We start from the raw sequence: 14,428 nt of genomic DNA, 5'->3' as shown, positions 1-14,428 counted from the left end.
TCCGCCTTTAAGTAAATCATAGATGAGTGCTACCGAACATGTCCACTCGCCCAAGTAGGTATTCCTGAGGTAAGACAATATTTGGTGTGTTTGGGACGAAAATTCTTCGCACCATTCAGTGTGTACCATGAATATCGCTATCCTCGGTACAGCTCGACTATTCAACGTGATTGATCAGTTAACCCGTATCGGGTTACAACGATTACACCTTTCCACTGGACGCTGCCAAGGTGGCGACTTTATTGAGAAGCGAAATCACATCTAGTATTGTAGTATAGGTTGTAACCAAAGCTAATCAAATCAAAGCTACTGGAGTTAGTTGAGTAGGCTTGGTAGGGCAATTGAAACCATACCGGCCGATGTTATGCACGGTTTCATCAATCCTTGCCCTATAGGAATTTAGACGACTGCACCATGCCGAGCGTAGGTGAGCCAAAACTACTATAGTTTATAGTTATCACAGATCATCCTATTGCGCTATATATGGCCAACAAGGTTCCCTTATCTGCACCCCAAGTGCTGTCGGTCCCTGTTGTTTCTGAGCTTCGCAGATAGGTGTGTGTGGTAGGAAGTGTCTGGAGTTCTGCTGTCATCGACCATTACATTCAGCTCAGTACTCATCTCATGTGGTGAGCAGAGTGGCCGCGGAAAAAGTTGATAAGATCAATCAAATAGGAGTTTAGCTTTTCACATATGACATCAGGGAAGGTTCCGATGTCAAGAATGTCAAGAATACATGCCAGATATTGGGGAACTGTCTGTTTCACTCTACGGGCCTGGACTTCTTGTTCCTGAATCCCACGTATGACTGGCGATCACATATATAACTGTTAATCCAACATTTCAAACTTGGCCGGAGGGCTGTCTGATCAATATCCTCCAACAGCGTGGAGTGCTTGACAGTACGAGGGTCACTAAAAAACCTTCTGACCTAGGCAACACACAGTGGCGCAAGGCGTCATTTGACATTTTTTTAAAGTTTGATAGTTTTTAGCCTAAGCGTACTGAGGACAGTTTCACATACGACCATGTGTTGAGTCATTTACTTACTTACTGAGCTGGCCCATTACAGAACATTTGTTCCATAGACCGAACTAAGAAGATATCTCCAATTCTCTTAGTGCTTCGCTTTTTGGAATACCGTGCCTTGCCATCTCTTCATCCACTTGTTTGCGCCATCTATTCTTTGGCCTGCCAATTCTGCGTGCACCGACATGTGGCTCGAATTTATACGCCTTTTTAGCGGGTACATCATCGCTCATTCTTATTATATGGCCTAGCCAACGCAATCGCTGCATCTCGATACGTTTAACTATATTGATGTCGTTGCATAGAAGATACAGCTCGTGGTTCATACGACGTTGATATTCACCGTCAACGCAGATTGGTCCGTAGATCTTTCGAAGAATTTTTCTCTCAAACACGCCAAGCACTTATCTTCTTGCGCAAGTACCCAGGCTTCGGTACCATACATCACCACGGGTAGTATCAGTGTTTTGTAATGCGTTATTTTCGTTTGACGAGTTGTGGCTTTGTTTTTAAAGTGCTTACTTAAGCCAAAGTAGCATCTGTTGGCCGATACAATTCTTCTTTTTATTTCACAACTGATGTCGTTTGTTGTGTTTACGGCGGTGCCGAGGTAGACGAAGTCTTTTACTACCTCAAAATTATAGGAACCAACTTCAACAGTTAGACTGATCTCAATGGACTCATTGCGCGTCGACACCATCAGCTTGGTCTTCTCGCCGTTTACCGCCAGACCCACTTTAGCAGATTCTCCTACGACCTTCATAAAGGTATCGGTTACTTCTTTTACTGATCGTCTCATGATGTCTATATCATCAGCATAAGCAAGTAGCATGTGGCTTTTGGTGTAGATTGTGCCACTTCTTTTGACGTTTGCCTCACGAAAGGCTGTCTCCTTGCCAAAAACCCCTTTTGGTACAAAACTCTTCGGAGAGTTTCTTTCCTATTATAACTGAAGATCTTGTGTCAGTTAGAGTCATTTTACAAAGCCGAATGAGCTTTGCGGGGATACCAAATTCAGACATTGCTTGGAATACCTTTGAACGTAGTGGGCTGTCGAAGGCAGCTTTATAATCGAAAAAAGTGGGTCTTCTCCAGGATTTGCCGCAGGGTACATATTTGGTCAATAGTGGACTTGCCAGATCTAAAGCCGCATTGGTATGGTCCAATTATTTCGTTGACCATGGGCTTTAGTCGTTCGTACAATACTACACTATCTTGTACTGACACTATCTTGTAGGCGATAGTTGGAGCATAAAGTCTTATCTCCTTTCTTATGGACGGGGCACAGGATGCTAAGGTTCCAATCGTCGGGTACGCGATCTTCCTGCCAGATGGTGCTAACTAGCTGATGCATACACCTTATCAGCGCGTCGCCTCCTATTTTAAACAGCTCCGCTGGTAAGCCATCGGCTCCTGCCGCCTTATTATTCTTCAGCCGGTTTATTGCTGTCTTTACCTCATCTTGGCCGGGTGGCATACATTCAATACCATCTTCTGGGATTGGATCTGTGGTATCTTCTTCGACTTCGCTACTATTGGATACCAACAGTTTGGAAAATGATCTTTCCATATCCTTAGCACACTATCTGTGTCAGTTACCAGATTACCTTGCTGGTCTCTACAGGAGGATGTGCCAGTTCCAAAGCCATCAGTTTGATGTTTCACTCTTTGGTAGAATTTTCGGACTTCATTCTGTCTCCTGTACATCTCGATTTGTTCACACTCCCGCTTTTCCATCTCTCTCTTTTTCCTGCGGAAAAGGCGTTTCCCGTCTCTCCTTTTCTCCCGATACCTCCCTCGTGCGCTACGCGTTGCTACTGTTTGTAAAGTAATCCTATATGCCGCATTTTTCTCTTCGGTAGCAGAACGACACTCCTGGTCATACCATGGATTCCTTGGTGGTGGTCTCTGGTATCCAAGTACTGATTTTGTGGCTGGAGTGGGCAATGTTTTGCCATTGTCCTGATATGTTATCGGCCATTGTCCTGATATGCTTAATCAGTTGGGCCAGTTCGATTTTTTCATTCACGAGCAAATACTCGATCAAATCGAATGTCGTAATTAGGCTTATTCTGTAACTTTTATCGATTGAAAAGTTGTTAAAATTTCGTTTGCTTTTGTAACAACTACAAAGCAAACAACTGTAGGCCTATTCTGTAACTTTTATCGATTGATTTCTTTTGTTTTTGTAACAACTACAAAACAAACAAATGAAATTGTTGTAAAATAAACAATGAGTAAAGTTGTTAAAAAGTTACAGAATAGGCCCACTGGTTTTTGAAAAACCTTTTTAAGCTTGTAAGTTATTAAAATATTAATTTCATAACAGAAGAAACCCTAAGCTTCTTCGTCGAAACGTGGATACGTCGGAAACTACAGCAGATAGGAAAAAAATCAGAAAGAGCATACCGGAAAACCCTAGAAACCAAATGTATCTCAAAAAGTCAAAAATGGTGTATGGAATACTTAAGCATGATACCGACGATATATGGGATATAATAGATATGTAATATGTATGTCAAAAGATGCTACACTGGTCTAGCAAAACAGTTTACAAATAAAGTCTCCTCTCGCCAGACAAAATTCCCTTATACAAAATATGTTTAAAGTGCGTTTATACTTAAAAAAAATCCACAGTATTTCATATGAGTTTTTATTTCATTAATAACACTGTGATGCTAAATTTTACCTCATAACCTCACTTTTTTAATAGGAACATTTTTGAGAAATCATTTCTTTTCTAAATAAAAATTGTCGTTTTTCTCTTTTTTAAATACGGTCTCGTCTTCAATTTAAACGAAATTAAATACAAATTTCCTCTAATAGGAAGACATTAATTTGAAAGCAACACAACAAAGAGAATTTTTCTTCTCACACAATATGTACTAACCTATTTTTCTGCAGCAATTATAAAATACGGGAAATTACAATACAGATGTTGATGGTCTCCTTTGGCTCCATTGCCATTTTTTAGCAATTTGTTTTTTTCGCGTTGTGTGCGGTGGCACAGATAAGGGCAAAATTTTCCTTTTCACTGCTGTTGCGAAATGATGAAATTATGACGTTGGCATTTACGAGGATAATGATGGTGTTCGGTGTCGGCGTTGGTAAGCTTTATAACAAATGTCCTCCTGTTGTTGTTGTTGTTGAGGGGCGGTAATTGTATACGCGTCGTGTCGTTATGTTTGTTTGTCGATTAATGTAATATGCGACGCTGAGCCTTTGTTAATAATCCATAATTTGTGAAATTCCAATATTGTTTCATGTTGATTTAATAACATTTACTATTTATTATTTATTTCTATTATTTTTGTTTTTCTAATGCAAACACTCAACAAACACACATAGGATGGAAATATTATATACTTATTTAAGTCGGGAGGTGGCGTGGCGTGTACATCATGTTGATAAAAAAAAAAAACCAACCGGCTTTAACAACGACAAAGTGAGGTAGTCCAACAACAAGAAGAACAACAAAACATAGACGTTTACAACTTCATTACGTTTATTGTATCAGTTTACGGAGAACGAACGCTGCAAAAATTGAGATGGTGGGGTATATTAGGCACACACACGAACGTTTTTTTTTATTTAGTTTAACGACAAACATGTATATAATAACAACCACAATTGTTCGAAACGACGGGCGGCTAAAAGGATATAATATTTGTGGGAATGTCAAAATATGGCGCTTTTCTTTTTCGGTGATTCGGTTATTCTCTTGAGAATGTCAGTAGATGTCTGACAATGAGGATACTCAAACACACACACATACATACACATATAGGAAAGCATTCACCGTCAGAGACTTTGAGAAATACCCAACACAAAAGAGACAAACGAGCCTTAACTGTGATGCTAATTTAGCGATTTTTTTATTAAATGTTAAATCAACGGAACTTTAAAAGAAGCAAATCTAAATAAAAATGTGCAAGCGTCAAATTAATCCTAATAAAGAAGTTAAACCCAGCAAAAAGCTCTAGTGCAAACACCGTTTTATTCAAAGAGTTTCGATCTTAAAGAATATAAAACTCTATATGAATAAAAAACTCTAAATGAAGATAAGTGAACTTTAGCTTTACGCTAAGTAGTTCGTTAAGTTATATGCCGGCTAGAAGTTTAAAAATACCGAAAACCTGGCGATATCGTTATGTGGGGTCATAACATAGCCCAGAGCAATATTTTCTTTGGTTTTAACAGATTTCTTGACCCACTTAGCGCCGAGAATTTTTGCGCTAAGTGGCTTAAGAAACGTATAGTTTTTTCTCAAAAACGCCCAGCTTTCCTGCAATCAGGCCTTTTTTAGAAATACCGAAAACGTTGAAGGGTAATATTGGTGTATTTGTATATGCCAATTCCTTTGTTTTTGATTGAGAAAATACTCTTACTACATTCCTAACAAATCTCTGAATTTATATGAATGTAACCATAGAACAATTACCCAGGTAGATGCATCGTAAAATTTTGAATATGTTATGTCAAAATTTCCTTTATGTTGTGGGGGGAATTACAATAAAAATTATTTTTTTTTATAAATGGATTTGACTTTTCATATTCGAACAGCTGGGGCTGGATTCTTGCTCTATGAAAATTTGAAATGAAAAATATTTCCCTTATAATTTGTTTTCATTTGACATTTTTTTTTCTTTTATAAAAGTTTTCATTTCACATTTTCATAGAAACAGAATTGAGCCCCTGGTGTGATACCATCAACTTGGTTATTGTGTCATGAACATGGCACAATTACCAAGGTAGTGGCATCGTAAAATTTTGAATATGTTATGTCAAAACTTTCTTTATGTTGTTGGGGAAATTACAACAAAAATATTTTTTTATATAAAGGAATTTGACACTTCATATTCGAACAGCTGGTGTGATACCACTACCTGGTAATTGTGCAATGGTCATGAATATAACATAGTCCATATTTACATTAGGCAATTTTTCTTGCGGCAATTGTCAGTTTGTCGGTGAGAGAGGGTGTTGAGAGGCAAAGGGTTACCACATGCCTCACCTCTCTCTCCATCAAACTGACAATTGCCGCAAGGAAAATTGCCTAATGTAAATATGGACATATTTAAATTTTCCTGAGTTGTGCGACCTTTTTTGTGACGTTTAAACGGTCGTGGCTTTAAGTGGGTTAAATAGTGCAAAGGTGGTATCATCATCTCCGTTTAAATTATAAAGTACTATGTTGCTTTGTTCCAGAACCTGCAAGAAGCTACTATTTTTTACTACGATAACATTTTTCCCTTTAGGTTATCAAAAAAAAAGTCAAAATTAGTAGATTCTTGCAGTACTGGAACAGACCATGTATTTATTTCTGGAACTGGATCCAATCAAGCCATATTTATACAAAGTAAATGCATGAATTACAACAACTAACAAATTTACAAAAACAACACTGTTGTTATTGAAAATTAATTTGTCACATTATCAGGAGTTTGGTAATTCGTACGAATTAGTTTTCGCCTTAGAAGAAAAACTGTAAGTGACAATTTTGAAATTTTGTGATTGAGGTACTCGAAGGTGTTGTTCGATAGACATTCTTGGAACTGAATGTATGTGCAAAGATTCGGTCATCAGTAATTTTAGTTGGTGCCATCCTGGTTTATAGAGATTTTGGGCCATTATTGAAATTTTGTATGGGAGGATCCGAAGGAGTAGATCGATATACATATGTAGTCCATATGCGAACCTTAACTATTTCTGAACCAAATCGGTTGATTCGTTCAAGAGTAATCGTGGGCACCAACCAGACAAATGGATGGACTATCCGTGTCGTTTCGAAATTTCCATCGAGGACGTACTATCTGTAACTCCGTTTGATTGAAAAGGTATAAAATGGAGAATTGCTAGCACATTCTTAAATTATTTGGCCTATGCAGATGACTTTTGCCAACTGTCAATCAGAACCAGAGACCTAACACAAGGCGTGTTCGATAACCCAAAAATGTGTACAAATTTTTACAAAATGTTGTTCGATAACAAAATTGTTCAGTAAAAAACAACTGAGTAATACGTACAAATATTTGCAAGAACTTGTAGTTAATTTTTACTTGCAAACTTATCTAACAGACCTACAATCTGTCACAAACCTCCAAGATAACCTGAAAGGCACAGGCCTACAGATAAATTCAACAAAAACCAAATACATGAGAACTAAGACAAACACCGAACAACAATTACAGGCAGGTGGTCAAAACTATGACTTAATAGACTAATTCTGTTATTTGGGAAGCTTGGTAGACCCGGATGATGGCACAGAAGTAGATGTAGAAGCAAAAATTAGTAAAGCTAAAACAGCATTTGGAATGTTGTCACCAATTTGGCAAAACAACAGCTTTAGCCTACTAACAAAGCTGTTTATATTCGAATCCAATGTAAAATCTGTCTTACTGTATGGATTGGATGAACGATGTGGATGGTCGCTAACGCCGCTGGTGTTACAATACGACATGTTTTCATTAATAGCTGCCTTCGCCGGAGTCTGCTTATATTTTAGCCGGGTGTAATAACAAACTCAGAGCTCTCAGTTGGATGTGGGATCTGAAATCCGAAAGCGGAAATACGCCGTGATGACAACAATATAGCAAAACATGCTCTACGCTGGAATCCATGCAGCCAAGAAGGGAGTAGGGTTGGAAGACCAAAGAAAAACTGGAGACGTTCCACAAAAGCCGAAATGAGGTCTATCGGCTTGACTTGGGATCAACGTAGATATATAGCTCCAAACCGAATAAGATGGAAAACAGCTGTTGTTAGCGCCCTATTTGTATGTGGGAGCAATTTCTATCAGTTGGTTCTTTTGTAATTTTACTACTCAAAAAGTTCTAGAACAAAGCTATAAGAAAGGAGGAAACTTTTCTTAAAATCATTTCTAACAAAAAAAAAATCTTGTAAGATAACAAATTTTTCTCCGAAGTGGGAATGTGATTCGAAAAAATAACACGACTCAGGAGGGAATCTGAATTGTTGAACATGCGCTTTACTGTGTCCCAATCCGACTCCCAAAAGATTGATAGTAGTTCTAGGGTCATCAAATGGATTCCCGGAAATCGAAACTTTCACAGAACGCTCAGCCCTCCCCATTAAATACAAAACGGGTAATTCATAATTCAGGATACATTTGGAAGAGAGATGCGAATACAAATAAAACGTTTGTTCACATAGCCAATCCTCTTCAAACGTCAACCTCACCCACTGTCCACCGGAGACTTGGTGTCCTCTGTTCATGCAAACGAGGCTCTGGCGAACAATCATGGGCGGTATAAACCTAAATGCAGCATGGAAGAAATACCTGCAGCACATTACATTGGAGTTCTTTTTAGACTCCTTGCTCGATTGTGATGGGATCAAGCAATAGGTATGGCAGCGGAGGAGCCAATGGTATGGCCAACGGTGGCGCCCATAGGTCTTCAGAAGATCTACTATCAACAAACCCTTACCTAGAGGGTAGCTGGCAGCCCCAGCACTAGGTGCGGATGCGATGGCCCAATCAGTCACCCATATTTAAACAAACCGATTACAGAAACATCAACAAGCAATACAAGAACTGATAACCCTTCGATGACGACCTATGGATTTAAAACTCGGTTTATGATTGGAACATGGAATGTACGAACACTCTCTGAAACATCGAGATTCAACCAAGTCCAGAACGAAATGTCTAATTATCGTATAGACGTCCTTGGATTAAGCGAAGTTCGTTGGCTGAAATCTGGAACAATGCCACTCAAAAACGGATATAACTTTATTTTCTCCGGGATAACCCTAACAGAGTAAATGGAGTTGGTATACTCTTATCACCAAAAGCCAATAAAGCCCTCCTAGGATATAAAGCCATATCCGAGCGAATCATCATGACAAGGCTCAACTCAAAATTCCGCAACATATCTATCGTACAGTTCTACACCCGATGATGATTCAAAAGATTTATTCTACTCTCAACTTGACTCGGCTATAAGCTCTCTATCAAAGGGAGACATCGAGCTTATTATCGGTGATTTTAATGCCAAAGTGGGTTGTAATAACAGCAATTTAAGCACAGTTATAGGCACACAAGGCCCTGGGAACGCAAGAAACGATAACGGCAATAGACTTGTCGATTTCTGTGCCAGAAATCGTCTATTTATTGGCGGCTCCAAGTTCCATAAAAACATCCATAAATACACATGGGAATCTCCAGATGGCCAAACGTTAAATCAAATCGACCACATCCTCATTAGTAAACTCTTTCTGGGCTCACTGATGGATGTCAAAACGAGACGCTGAGCGGATATCGACAGTGACCACATTCTGCTAGTTGCAACTCTACGTTTAAGACCGGCCGTTATAAATCGCAAACATCAAAAGCCCAATAAATTAAACCTCCTGCGACTGCAATCCGCAGAAATGGCCCACAAATATAAGGTAGGCCTAACAAAAAAAAAACTTCGCGGAAGCAACATGATAAACACATGGGACGATATAGCAACAACGTAACAGATGTAGCAACGTCCGTCATTGGAACTGCGCAGCAACCCCAAAAACCATGGATCAGTAACGAGACTCTCAATGCAATAAAACATCGCAAGCGATTACGCAACATTCTCCTAAGAGCCAAAACAAATAAACCAAAGTACTAGCCTAATCGAACTATCGCGTTGCTGCAAATATTGTTAGGCGTTTAGCCCGTAGAGACAAACGTCTATATTTCAACAAGCAGGCTGAACAGGCTTCTAATATTGGTAATATTCGTGGTGCATACGAAACCATTAAGCAAATGAGTGGTAACAATATTAGACCTATAGCAGCAATCAAGGACGAAAATGGACGTGACCGCTGGCGTGAATTCTTCAGCACCGAGGAGCCAGCAGTTAATGTGTCTCAACCATATACTTCAACTCTGCGCCGCAACCCAAGAAGAGACGTAAATACAGATCCTCCTACGTACGAAGAGGTAATTACAAACCTGAAGTCACTTAAAAATGGCAAGGCAGCTGGTCCGGACAACATACCCTCGGAACTACTTCGGTATGGGGCAGACCCCATCGCGCAAGCTATTACCCCAATTATTAGAGATGTGTGGGAGACAAATGTCTTTCCCAAAGAGTGGAAGAATGGTACTGTAGTAACTATCCAAAAAAAGGTGATCTCACCGAGTGCAAAAATTGGCGAGGAATTACATTATTAAATGTAATCAGCAGAGTAATGGCTCAACTTCTGCTTCAGCGTAAATCTCCTGTGCTCGATTCGATTTTACGGCAGGAACAGGCTGGTTTTCGCCCTGGTCGATCGTGTGCAGATCACATCAACTCCCTACGTATAATTATCGAACAGTCCGTTGAATTAAATTCATCGTTGTATCTCTTGTTCGTGGATTTTGAACGAGCCTTTGATACCGTCTACCGAGATGCTATGTGGAGTGCCCTGATAAACAAAGGCATCCCTCTTAAAATTGTAACCCTGATCAAAGAACTTTATAGAGACGCCGAAATATCTGTACGTTTCAACGGCAAAGAAAGCCTACCCTTCTTAACCCAATTTTTGGTTAGAAGGATTCTTATCTTCCAAAATGTCGAATTACAAAATATCAGCCAAATACGTTATAAAATATCGCTAAAATCCCCAATATATCTAAAATCGGCCGATGTCGTTATATGGGGGCTATGACAAAAGTTGAACATATTTTGAAAAAAAAAATTACAGACATTTTTTCTGTTATAACTATAATTATGAATTTTAAGGAAAATCGGTTCAAAAATGTATCTATGACCAATCAATTTCAATTGGATACTGCATAGAGATATAACAGGTATTTATACAAAAATTCTCATATTTTATTTTAAATTACTACTGAATTTGTTAGTACAGACCCCTTGCTAGGTTCCAAAATCGATTTGGCGTAGGTCATATTTGGTCATTTTTTTAAAGTTTAAATATATTTAAAAATATTTATAAAAAATAATTTTCAATATACAAAAACCATTGATTTTATTACGCTAATTTTACGAATGTCTTCGTTTTTTTTAAATATTATGAAAGAACTCAACATTAGCTATCCTGTTCATAATATCTTTTATCTCACTTTTACATATTTATGCAAGGACACAACACACAAATAGTGTATATTTCAAAACACAAAATCGTTTTTGTTTTTATACAAAAAAGTGCCAACTTTGACACTGCACCAACTAACGGTATTTACAAAAACTAATTATTTTCGGTTGAAAAATAGTTTTGGCCAAAAATTTCTTGATTGAAACTATAGTGCAATCCGACCGAACAATTGGTCTCTTCCAGAAATGCAAGAATCTACTAATTTTCACTATTTTTTCCGATAACATAAAGGAAAAAATGTTATCGTAATAAAAAATAGCAGATTCTTGCAGTTTCTGGAACAGAGTAAATATGAATTTTCGAAAAAATATTTTTTTTAACGAAGTGTTTTTTTAATTTATTTTTTCGTCTCCAATGGCTGCGTTATAGAAAAGGCATATTTTAGCAATAATTTCTCAGTGAATAGAAAACTCCTCGGAAAAATTTGCCATATAGGTCCACGTTTTGGCAACTCATATGTTCTATGTGTTCTCAATACCTATACCTATTCATTTTCTATTTTAGGCCATGTTTATATTATAGCCTTTTGCAGGGTTGACCTTCTTAATGAAGATTTATTTGACGTATACGCAAAGGAATTGACATTTGAAACCCAGTAGGTTTGTTAAATCCGGTTATATATAAACGTACTATAATAGTCTGTTTATGATAATTTATTTGACATGTACGCAATGGAATGAACAGTTGAAACCCTGTGGGTTTATTAAATCATACATAAATTTTTTCTCTGATTTGGCATACTGTAAGTACTTTTTTCCATAGGTAGACCTCATTACAAATGTTGTCAATAATAGGTGGGCTTTAACAGTTGTGTTCTATTTTACACATTTTTAAGATTTTCTGAGAGTTTTTTTTTTCAAAAAAAGTTAAAATACGTCCGGTTATTTTTCGCGTTTACCTCACTTTACTGGCAAATTTGCAACGTTTTTTTGACTGAAAGTCCCATTGCACTTTTTAATATACGATCACCTACAAGACCTTTGTCATAGTTTACATATTTGCAAAGGTTTGTTGAGGGACTTCATTCAAAAGATTAGTTACAAAATCGCCCGGCTACTTTTCAGGTTTCCATTTTCACATTATTGGCAAATTTGCAACGTGTTTTCCCTACTAAATGTTGACAACACTGACCCCATGGCCATAGAACAGAGAGCATAAGAGAGAGAGAAAGCTTTTGATGTCAAAGGCGCGCGTAAAGTTAAGAAACTCATGAATATAATTTTCAAAAACAGCTGCTACGGCCTGTAAATATACATCCGAAACGCACAACCACCGATGATTTACCAAAAAGACAGATACATGCAGACATTTTTTACAAGTCTGCTGCCGAATGATTGTGTGTGTGCTCCCAGTGTAGTGGTAGATGTGTTAAAAGGATAATATGCCGTTTGTAAGCACATACTGATGCATAGCTACATACACACACATTGTACATAAATATGTCCTTAACACCCTAAAAATGTGCTACAAAAAATACTGAACAGGTCGCAACCTTATTTTGTGATAATACATCAGGCAAAAAAAACATGAAAATGAAACCCCGCAAAAAAAAGAAAAAAACGAAACGAGAACCCTTTGCCCATGATGGTGGTCAGTTACTTGCAAATATGTCCATTAAACTTTTATGAGGTTAGGGTTTTGAAAAAGAAATTTTGTTAGCAAAAGTAGAATATCAATACACACACACAGACACACATGTAGCATACATATCCTCATAGTAAAACACCCAACAAATTTGTATGATTGAGACGCAACGAAAAATTTCTTGGTAGTTTTTTTTTATAATTTCAAACACTTTGGTTGATTTTTAATTTTATTTTTTTAATTCAACAAACTGTAGATTTTTCACTTCTTCTATTTTGTTTCACTTTAATCTGCGGATATATATTTTCTTTTTCTTGTGTGTTTCATGGTAAGCAAGTGTGAACTTTTTTTAACATTTTTTTCTGCAGATGTATATAAATTTTTTGTTTTATATCCTTTTGCACTTCATTCGATACGGTTTGCTCGACTTTCACTGTCGCTCCTTACTTTACGCTTTGCTTTTCTGAATACCACTAACCAGCTCTCTATTCAACTGACATTTGCCAGCAGTCGAAAAGAATGGCGGAATTTAAACATCTGCGTTAATTGTGGCAACAGTTAAACTTACGTTTTGAAAGCTCTTTTTTGATACAGGGTTGTGTTTCTACGGGTTACAGTGTTTTGCAATTACATGGCAGAACTACCAGGTAGTGGTATCACACCAGCTGATCGAATATGAAAAGTCAAATCGCTTTATAAAAAATTATTTTTGTTGTAATTTCCCCAACAACATAAAGAAAGTTTTGACATAACATATTCAAAATTTTACGATACCACTACCTTGGTAATTGTACCATGTGCAATTATTAGGGCTGTCTAGTTACCAGCGAACAGCTGGTGTGACACCGCTACCTTATGCCTTGCTAATTTCCGGAAAAATTAATTGGCCTGTTCCTTTACTTTTGAAAATGGTAAAACCGGCAAAAGTAGTAAAAGTTGTGAACTGCTCTCATATGAATTGTATTGTGTCAGAAGTAAAGGAACGCTTTTCGAGTAAAAAGTGGTAAAACTTGAAGATTCTTGAACGTAAAGGAACAGAGCTAATGTAAAATGTGTAAGAATGTTGTCTGTCAACACAATTTTTTGACAGTTGTTCATTGATAACTTACCCTGCGTTTACAAATGACAGGACAGTTGACTTCATGTATTGATTGTCAAAATCCCACAACTTGCCTGTGTGACGTAGGCGTCCAGACAACTGCAAAAACAGTTGTAAAATTTTGAATCAAAATCGTCGATTCCTTTTCGTTTTCCGTTCACATATTTTGTTTATGTTCATGTTCTTTTGTTTTCAACACATTTCAATTATTATCTCACTTATTTTTACAAAAATGCCAAAAATTTGTCTTCCCTACTGTCTGTGAAAAAATGATGAACAGCTGGGAGACAAACGACAAATGTATGTATGTGTTAGTAAATCAGAGTTGTATTTGAAGACAAATTGTCTGGTGTAAACGCCTAGTAACTTATGCTAAGTTTACATTTACGAAATCCACTCGATTTCAACTGTCAATTCCATTGATGTTTTTGTTATTCAGAATATTTTTTAGTAGTTTTGCGCATGGCTTAAAAGCTTTAATCGTATTGAATAAATATGTAATTGTGACCATTTTCTATATTTATGGGAAATTTGTAGTAGTTCCTATATTTGTATCAATCTCACAAGAATTCTATACTCAGATATAGCATGGAACACCTTTGATCTTACAAGGCG

General features: G+C 37.4%; 1 protein-coding gene across 8 annotated transcripts in view; it reads right to left on the bottom strand.

The window, feature by feature from the left end:
• The window catches only part of LOC141391927 (metabotropic glycine receptor-like), an 86,664-nt gene extending 73,450 nt beyond the window's left edge, over positions 1–13,214 (bottom strand). For 4 of the 8 annotated variants that reach the window (XM_073964661.1, XM_073964667.1, XM_073964669.1 and 1 more), the window contains exons 1-2: positions 13,162–13,214; positions 3,920–4,679 (exon numbers count right to left, since the gene is read on the bottom strand). The gene's annotated coding sequence lies outside the window, so the exon portion shown is untranslated. Of the gene's footprint in view, positions 1–3,919; positions 4,680–12,815 lie in introns of all 8 variants that reach the window. The other 4 variants (XM_073964665.1, XM_073964664.1, XM_073964662.1 and 1 more) reach the window with 4 other exon arrangements.
• Positions 13,215–14,428: the final 1,214 nt, after the last annotated feature.

The sequence above is a fragment of the Musca autumnalis genome, unplaced genomic scaffold (assembly GCF_047663935.1).
Source record: "Musca autumnalis isolate F117 unplaced genomic scaffold, ASM4766393v1 scaffold_2, whole genome shotgun sequence".
NCBI lineage: Eukaryota > Metazoa > Arthropoda > Insecta > Diptera > Muscidae > Musca > Musca autumnalis.
Note: the sequence above shows the minus strand (reverse complement) of the source record. Positions and strands in the feature narration are given on the sequence as shown.